Raw genomic sequence first — 10,028 nt, 5'->3', positions numbered from 1 at the left:
ACCCGACGGTTTCTGATGTTCAACCTTAGACTTCTAACAAACCAAACAAGCATACACAAACTCTGCGATCTCCTTCTTCATTCCAGGCCACCAAAACAACCTCTTCAAATCCTGATACATCTTAGTCGCTCCTGGATGAATACTCAAACTACTTCTGTGACCTTCCTCCAAAATCCGTCTCTTAAACTCAAGAACATCTGGTACACAAACACGATCACGAAACATCAAAACACCGTTCTCACTCAACCTGAAGTCTCCACCCTTACCTTGGTTAACTAACACCACTCGATCTACAAGTTCCAAATCTTCCTTTTGTCTATTCTTGACCTCTTTCAAAATATTACTCGTCAGCTTCAACATTCCCAATCTCACACCCTCCGGTGTCAACTCACTAACCAAACTCAAATCTCAAAACTGCTCAATCAACTCCAACTCTTTAACCATCAAAGCAGACATATGCAACGACTTCCTACTCAGAGCATCAGCAACAACATTCGCCTTCCCAGGATGATAACTTAGCTGAAAATCGAAATCCTTAAGATATTCCAACCATCTTCTCTGCCTCATATTCAACTCCTTCTGATCAAACAAGTACTTCAAACTCTTATGGTCACTGAACACTTCAAACTTTTAACCATACAAATAATGCCTCCAAATCTTCAACACATACACAACAGCCGCCAATTCCAAGTCATGAGTCGGATAGTTCTTCTCATGCACTTTCAACTACCTCGAAGCATAAGCCACAACCTAACGATTCTGCATAAGCACACCACCAAGACCCATCTTAGAAGCATCACAATACACAACAAACGATTCCTTCGGATTCGACAAAATCAACACTGGAGCTGAAGTCAACCTCTTCTTCAACTCTTGGAAACTCTTCTCACACTTAGCATCCCAAACATAAGCTTGTCCTTTTCGAGTCAACTGCGTCAATGGCAACGCCAACTTATAGAATCCCTCAATGAACCTCCGATAATAACCTGCTAATCCAAGGAAGCTTCTAACTTCAAAAATAGTCTTAGGTGATTCCCACTGCAACACTGCATCAACCTTCGATAGATCCACGGCAATACCACCCTTAGAAATCACATGACCAAGGAAACTCACTTCACGCAACCAAAACTCACACTTCGACAACTTAGCAAACAAATTCTTCTCCTTAAAGACTCCCAACACAATCCTCAAATGCTCAGCATGCTCTTCTTCTGACTTCGTATACACCAAAATATCATCTATAAACACCACCACAAAAAGGTCCAGAAAAGGATGAAATATTCTATTCATATATTCCATGAAAACACCTGGCGCATTAGATACCCCAAATGGCATCACAAAATACTCATAGTGTCCATACCTCGTTCAAAACGTAGTTTTGGATATATCTTCTGCCTTCACTCTAATCTGATGATATCCTAATCTCAAATCAATCTTGCTGAACACTTCTGCACCAACCAACTGATCCATCAAATCATCAATCCTCGAAAGTGGATACCGATTCTTAATCGTCACCTTATTCAACTGCCGATAATCCACACACAACCTCATGCTTCCATATTTCTTCTTAACCAACAACACTGGAGCACCCCAAGGAGAAACACTCGGCATGATAAACTGCTTCTCGAGCAACTCTTCTAACTGCTTCTTCAATTCACCCAACTTTGATGCAGACATCCGATACGGCGCAATTGAAATAGGACTCGTTCCTAGTACCAAATCAATTGCAAACTCAACTTACCTCTCTGGTGGCAACTCGGTAATGTCGTCCGGAAAAACTTCTGGAAACTCTTGCACTACCGGCAAATCACCAACTCCTTTCTCACTATTTTCCTTCAAGGAAGCAAACATCATGAACACACTAGCTTCGCCATCCAAAGACTTCTTCACTTGCTCCGCAGTTAAGAACTTCCCACTTTCCTCAACTACTGACTTAGAAAACGTTATACCCTTGGTCAAACAATTAATGTTAACACCAAAAGTCAACATCCAATCCATACCAAAAATCATGTCCATATGCTTCAACGGAAGATACACAAGATCCAACTCAAAATCAACATTGCCAAAACTAACAGAACACTTAGCACACACTAAAAAAGTAGTCACCGAACCACTAGCTGGGGTGTCCATAACCATCCCTCGAGACAGCATAGTCACAACCAAACCTAAACACTTAACACAACTAACCGCGATAAAAGAATGAGTAGCACCAGTATCAATAATTGCAATCAAAGGAGTACTATTGATAAAACACATACCTAGGATGAGATTATTCGGATGCTCCACCTCTTCCGCATTCAATGCAAACACCTTCCCCGCCGCCTTCTTTGGCTTGGTACACTTAGTACTGATATGCCCCTTCTCACCACAATTGTAGCAAGTGATCTCCTTCTTGCACTCAAACGCCTTGTGACCTGCTTCCCCACACTTGTAGCATCTCACCTCAGCAACATTCGACTTAGAGCCTCCACTAGATTCTTTCTTCTTCCCTTTGTCCTTGTTGTATGGCTTCCCAAATCCACGACCCTTTCCCTTTTTCTCATTCTGAGCCTTGTAGTGATTAACCTTAGTCCTTCCGACATCATCAAACATACGACACTTGTGCACCAAAGTGTCAAAGTCACGGATCTCCTGAATACACATATACTGATAGATGTCGGGCCTCAAACCGCTCTCGAATTTCACACACTTGGAAACCATAGCATCCTCCGCATTGATGTACGGGCAAAACCTCGAAAGCTCCACAAACTTTGCAGCATACTCAGCCACTGAACAGTTCTCTTGCTTCAAGTTCAAGAATTCCACTTCCTTCTTGGTCCTCAAATCCTCAGGAAAGTACTTCCTCAAAAACCCAGTCTTGAACCTAGCCCAAGTCACAGCCTCTCCACCAGCCTCAAGCCTTCCCTTAGCATTGGTCCGCCAATACTCAGCCTCCCAAGCAAGCCAATCTGACCTTCAGATCCTCACTAGTCACCATAGAACAAAAGATCCTCTCCATGGTCTGCATCCATGTCTGAGCTCCATCCGGGTCATACCTACCCTTGAACGTCGGCGGACTGTTTCGCAAGAAACGATCAAGCCTCCGCTCCTCAGCTTCTCCAGGATCACGATGACCAATTGCCGCCTGCTCGTTAGCCTGAGCCAACACCTGAGCCATCGAAGCCAAAGCCTGCGCAATCGCCGCATCATCTCTACCACCAGCCATCTCACTTCTACACAAAACCAACCAACAGATAAGAACCACAACACAACAGACATGTACCGAAGGTAGCTCATTACCATTCACAAACTAACATGAAAATTCAACGGATGCTAGTCCGGACAAGACTGACCACGGCTCTGATACCAACTTGTAACGACCTAATTCTATTTAAGCAATAAAACATGCGAATATAGCAAATATTCAAGAATTAGACGCTACGTCTAAACAAAATCCATCAGACATGCATGTAAAATTCTCAACAGTCACAGCGGAATACAAATCATACGTCGCCACAACTTACATGTCATAAAACATCATATGCCATAAGTGAATCTCCAAAAAAAATCCGACAATGGATAACTCCTCAACAGTAGTCAGTACATAAAATCCAAAATAACAGACCCCTAATCAGAGCCTTACATCTAGACTCGACAACCGACGACGAGACAACTCCCGTCATCCAAGCATCAACTCTGCCCATCTATACAGACAAGTAGGCGGCAAAAACCACTGGAGGTTAGCTTTACATTAATCATAATTCATAATTAAATAATTGACATCAATTCAGTTCTCAAAGAATGCAATTCTCAAAGCAAAACAAGTTAAAACTTGATGAAACCAATCACATCCATTTTCAAAAATCATATAAACAGCATACAACTTCAATCCTACTTCAATTCCATGAGAAAAACGGTTTTTCGAAAAATTGACATTCTTGGACCGTTTTTCAAAAGTTAAGTAAATTTCACAAATTCAAGTCCCATTCAACTCATACAATGTTCCAGTAGGATTAAAGGTATAAACAGAGGTTAAACAAGTTAAAAGAATCATTTTAGAAAGCTCGGATTAGTCCTTAAGTACACAAAACAAAAGAATCAAAATGGCGAGAAAGATGATACTGATGCTCAAACTACTAAGCAAGTATTGCCACAACCAAATCCAACAGATACTCAAACTAAGCCAGTTTAAGTATTGCCACAAGAGAGTATTCAGACGTAGCAATTTCGAGTATTGCTATAGGAAAATACTCAAAATAAGCAAGAGGTACCACAACAACATGCTCAAATTGAACATGCATTTACTAAGCCAAATGCTCAAATGGAACAGTTATTGCTTGAGCCCGAGTCTGAGCTTGAACTTGCCTACTGAAAATGTAAGTGAAAGAGTGTTCATGTAAAAGTTGACTAAGAAAATCGATGATTTGTATAAGATCATAGAACCGTTGAAAGCCAAGGTATATTGTATACCCAAACTTAAGACATTGTTATTTTTGTTGTTATAAGTGTGATGCCTCATTGATGAGTATATTTTGAATACATAACAGGTTGATGGAAATGTTGGCTTATATGAAGCCCCATCGATGGCACTCGGTTATCGGAGGATATACATTGATTTCCAGAAGCGGTTTTGTTTTTAATTTATTCATTTTAGAAAGAAAAAAAAATCTTGATGCCATTTTTAAGCCTACTACTTTTGGGGTCTGATTATCCCATATTTCATATAAGTTGTGTACTGACTTACAAGCATATATGCAGTTTGAGGCTCTGTCAAATGAAAATCAACAACTAAAAGGAAAATTGAAAAATGCTCTAGGCAAAGTTTAAATGGTATGTTGTGTGATATTTATTTTGGCCATGTTTCATCATGATTTCTATTATTGTGAATGTATTTTTTTATTTTTATCTGATATCATAATTTTGTTGCCTCTAACTTCCTTTTTCCTTTTTATTACTCCTTTTAGTGAGCATTAGCGAAAAATATTAAACTTCCAATCTTGTTGTCATCGAAGCTCTAATATCATGTTATGAACTGACTACTGTCTTAAAAGCTCAAGCATTTAGGTGCAAATCTACAAACGGGTTTTCAAAAAAAACTTTATAAAATAATATGTGCTAATTTGAATGTGGTTGCTTCGTGCAAATGAAATAATTAAAATTTTGTTTGTGGTCTTATTTTGTTCCTGGTGTAGCATCTGATCTTGAGGATATTTACAGGTTACAAGACCCTAATAAAACTAAATATATTAATTCCTTGAGCTTTTAGTTGACTTGATGTATTTAACCACATACCATTTGACTACAACATTTTTGGCTTCAGGCAACGAAACTTTAGCCTACGGCTGAAAAACCGTAGGCTAAAGTGGTAATAGGCCACGAATTTCTACACGTTGACAGGTTTTTATAGTTTGTCTGTTACCCAGATGAAAACCGTTGCCGATTCATATATATCCACAATTCTATAACCGTGGGAATAGTATATCCGTTGCCTATTCCCTTTAAGCAACGGATTTTGGATGTTGTTATTCAAACCACAACTGAAAAGCGTCGCTTTTCTTTAGTTGAATAGGTTGCATCTAAATAGGCGTGGCATAAACACCTCACCGCGGTTTTGTTAAATATTATGCCACATGTGATAACTGCTGCGAATAAAATTATTTTATGGAAATTTTCCTCTACTTTTTCGGTGATTCCCTTCAATAAATAATAAAATAGAAAGTATATATATATATATATATATATATATATATATATATCATTTTATGTTTTTCTACAAAAACGTATAATTTTTTTTTGCTTAAATATGTCATTGGTCCCTACACGTTCACCATATTTTGGCATTGATCCCTGCACTTTGTACAAGTTTGTTATTGGTCCTTCTGTTAAGTCCAAGTTAAAAAAAAAAACTAACGGTGTGTAACACCCTATTCCTAATAAGCGGTAAAACGCGCGAATATACAAACATATTCTAGAAATAGATGCTACGTCTTCGAATTCAAACACACATGCATAAAGATCATGTTACATAATATAGCAGCGGAACATACATATAATTCTTAAACATCTTCAAATCTCAACCTGATACAAATGTATTCTCCAATTCTCAAATAACAAATAACATCACAACTCCAAAACACAAAGTCAAATAAACAATATGCAAAGACTGTCCTAGATCAGAGCCCTAATCTAGACACTTGCATGAAAAAGAGGAACTCCATTCCTCGGCATCAACAAGCAACAACTAAGCATCCTGCACTCCATCTACCCGTCCATACGGAAAGGTAGGTGGTAAACCACTGAGGGTTAGCATTACATCATCATAATCCATATAAGATTAACAAGGACTTGCAGATGGAAGATATAATCAAGGATAAAGAATGACAATACATAATTCCACAATATTCACAACATATAAATATTCCACGATCATTCATTATCATTATACCAAGTTCATGTCCACAAGTGTATCCTACACATATCACAACTTCACCTTGTCAATCAATAATTAACAATTAACACTTCAATCCATAATTACAATTAGCAATCAATCACCAAACACATCTCAATGCAATTCAATTCACCAACAGTCTATGCAATGGCTCTAGACTCATCTAGATGCATGTGGTACCAAAACACCTCAAGGTCGTCACCTTTGATGCAACAAAAACATCGTAATCACCTCCATTGGATATAAAATCCACCACCATCAGTCATGTATGCATGAACATATGACTCAACTACAAATGCATATGTTCACACAAACAATAATCACCTCACAATCACCAATACCTGTATATATGCAATCATTAACAATTCACCATTACATATTATAGATACAATTACCAACCACATCCAAAAATCACACAACATATAGTTGTCGCATAATTACAACACCAATCATCTCCACATAACATATAATAACTTTCCATAAAGGATTCACAATCAATTGATTCTCAAAAGTCATCTTTAGTCAATTTCTTCTCTCAAAATCACATCATTAAATTAATTAAACATTTGAGTCAAAACCAAGTAAACAAGCTCCATTGCCTATGCCTTGTATTCTCACAATTCACATATGTGTGCAGTAGAGGTTACATAAGCATTTCATCGGCCAAATACGATGAATTCATAAAAATCACAAGGTTCGTCTCATTTTATCACTTTTCACAAAATTTTCCATTTTCAAAGCAAAACAAGTTCAAACTTGATGGAACCAATCACCACCATTTTTAAAAGTCATATAAACATTATACATCTCTAATCCCACTTCAATTTCCGGAGAAAACGGGTTTTTGGAAAAATCAACGTTTGGACCGTTTTTACAAAAGTTAGACGATTTTCACGAATTCAAGTCCAAACCAAATCAAATCATGTTCCAGTAGGATTAAAGGCATAAACAGAGGTTAATTAAGTCCAAATAAACATTTTAGAAGTATCGGATTGGTCCCCAAGTGCTCGAAAACAAAAATCAAAAATTGCTGAACTGGGGCTAGGACGCGAAAGCGTCCTCTGCACGCTTTAGCGTCCTAGTTCCAGAACTCCTGGAACAGCACGCTTTTGGGACGCTTCTGGGACGCTGATGGGATGCTTAAGCGTCCTAAGCACGCGAAAGCGTCCTACATTAGATTCCCAGAACTCAGTTACGGGTTCTAACCCAAATTCATCCCAAAATCAAATTTTCAATCCCCCAAATCACCAAAACAAGTTCCAGAAAGTGTTTATAGGTCAAAATAGGTTCAATACACTTAAACACATACAAGTTTTGGAATTAAAACATCAACATGACCAAATTCACCAATTTCTCAATTCATTCTCAACTTTCAATAGCAATATCAAATCTCATCATTAATTCACCAATCTTGATACCCAAAGTACCAATTCAACAACAACATATTCTAAATCAATAACAACAACTAATGAGTACAAATTCATGCACAATTCAACATCACAACATCAATTCTCATCAAACTTGCTCAAGAACACAAAACACCAACAACTATACATTTGAACATGTTAATTCACATACTAACATGCAATTATCACATAAATCATGTTCTCAAACATAACAACAACAATTATGCACGAATTTGACAACAATTAGGTTCAATTCATCAATTTAACAAAAATGGGTAAAGAGAAAAAAAAAGATGAATTATGGTTGAAGCCTAACCCTCTTACCTCTAGCACCAAGAATCTCTAACCCAAACTTCAATTGAGCTCCTAGATGATGAATCCTCTCTTCAAGCTCTAACCCTTGTTCTTCCCTCTAGCCTCTTTCTCTTCTCTTCTCAAATGAAATGAAAATGTTTTGTAAAACCTAGTTTTACCAACAACTAGAGTCTATATACTAGCTCTACTCAATTGGGCTTATTCCTTAAACCTTAATGGGCCTAACCCATTTCTATTCTAACACTCAAAATGTTACTACTCACTTAACGGTAAAATACAACGCTAACGGTCACTTAACGGTAAACTAAAATAATTACTACACCCTCTAGCAATTAGTAAAATAAAACCCTCACTAAGCACTAAAAATAACTTTCTGCAAAATTACAAAATTGCCACTGCCCTCAAAATGACCAAAATGCCCCCAAGTCCAAAATGACTAAAATACCCTTCTCACACCGAATTCTACGATTCCCAACCAAAAATACACACAGAGGCAAATAATCACATAAGAGCACATATAACACACATAAATAAATAATAAAATAAAACTAGCGAAAATCGGGCTGTTACACGGTGTGTCTCGTGGACAAATCATTACATGCCACGTGGCACACTAAAATACATATAAAATTCCGACTTTTTTATTATTATTTTATTCTTTATTTTTTGACTTAAAAATAACATTAGTCTCTGCACTTTCAGTAATTTTTTATATTGATCCTTGCACTTTGGTATTGGTCCTGGACTTTTTTTTTTTTAAGTTTCAATGATATTATTATGTTTTATTATTATTTTGTTCTTTATTTTTATTGAGGATATTTATAAAATAAAATTAAATAATTCTTTTTAAAGAATAATTTATTTTTACTTTGTTAATGAATATAATAAAATTAAAAATTTTAAAGAATTATTTTTTAAAGAATAATTAAAAAATCATTTTTGTTCATTAAAGAAAACTAATCAGGTAGAGCAATTATTTTTTAAAAGAATAATTATAAAAATCAGTTTTGTTCATCAATAAATCAAAGCTTTTATTGAGAATAATTATATAAAAAATATTTAAAGAAATTTTTATTTTATTTTTTAAAAGAATAAAATAAAATTAAAGCTTTTATAGAATTATTTTTTAAAGAATAATTAAAAAATCATTTTTGTTCATTAAAGAAAACTAATCACGTAGACCTATTATTTTTTAAAAGAATAATTATAAAAATCAGTTTTGTTCATTAATAAATAAAAGCTTTTATTGAGAATAATTATTAATAAAAAATTTAAAGAAATTTTTCTTTTATTTTTAAAAGAATAAAATAAAATTAAACCTTTTACAAAATTATTTTTTAAAGATGTCCTCGATTAGACTCTTAAACTCACTAGTTTGCTATTAAATATAATTAGAAAAGGACAATGTATTATGACATAAATATATGAAAATAATTTATTGCGCCAATGCGTAGATATTAGGAACAATATAACATTAAAAGACAATCTGGTGCACTAAAGCTTCGGCATATGCAGGGTCTGGGAAGGGGTCCCACCGTTTGGTGTATTGTACACAACTTTACCCTCGTTTTTACACAAGAGGTTGTTTCCAATACTTGAACCCATGACCTTTCAGTCACATGATGACAACTTTACCAGTTGCGTCCATGTTACCCCTCAATATAACATTAATATAAGAAAATTTATTTAAGGGTATAATTGGAATTATAAAAAATTCATTCAAAAATCTATATTCCCTTCATATATAGTATTGTTCCTAGTGTAGTGAGATATTTATTATTTTAATAAGATTTATTTTTTTTAATTAAAATTTTAAAAAATATTATTAAAAATAAAATAGTAAATAAAATAGTTTAAATGATGGGAAAAATAGGTAATGA

This window comes from Medicago sativa, chromosome 3 (assembly GCF_051527215.1).
Source record: "Medicago sativa cultivar Bolivia chromosome 3, Bolivia_mono, whole genome shotgun sequence".
NCBI classification, from domain to species: domain Eukaryota; kingdom Viridiplantae; phylum Streptophyta; class Magnoliopsida; order Fabales; family Fabaceae; genus Medicago; species Medicago sativa.
Note: the sequence above shows the minus strand (reverse complement) of the source record.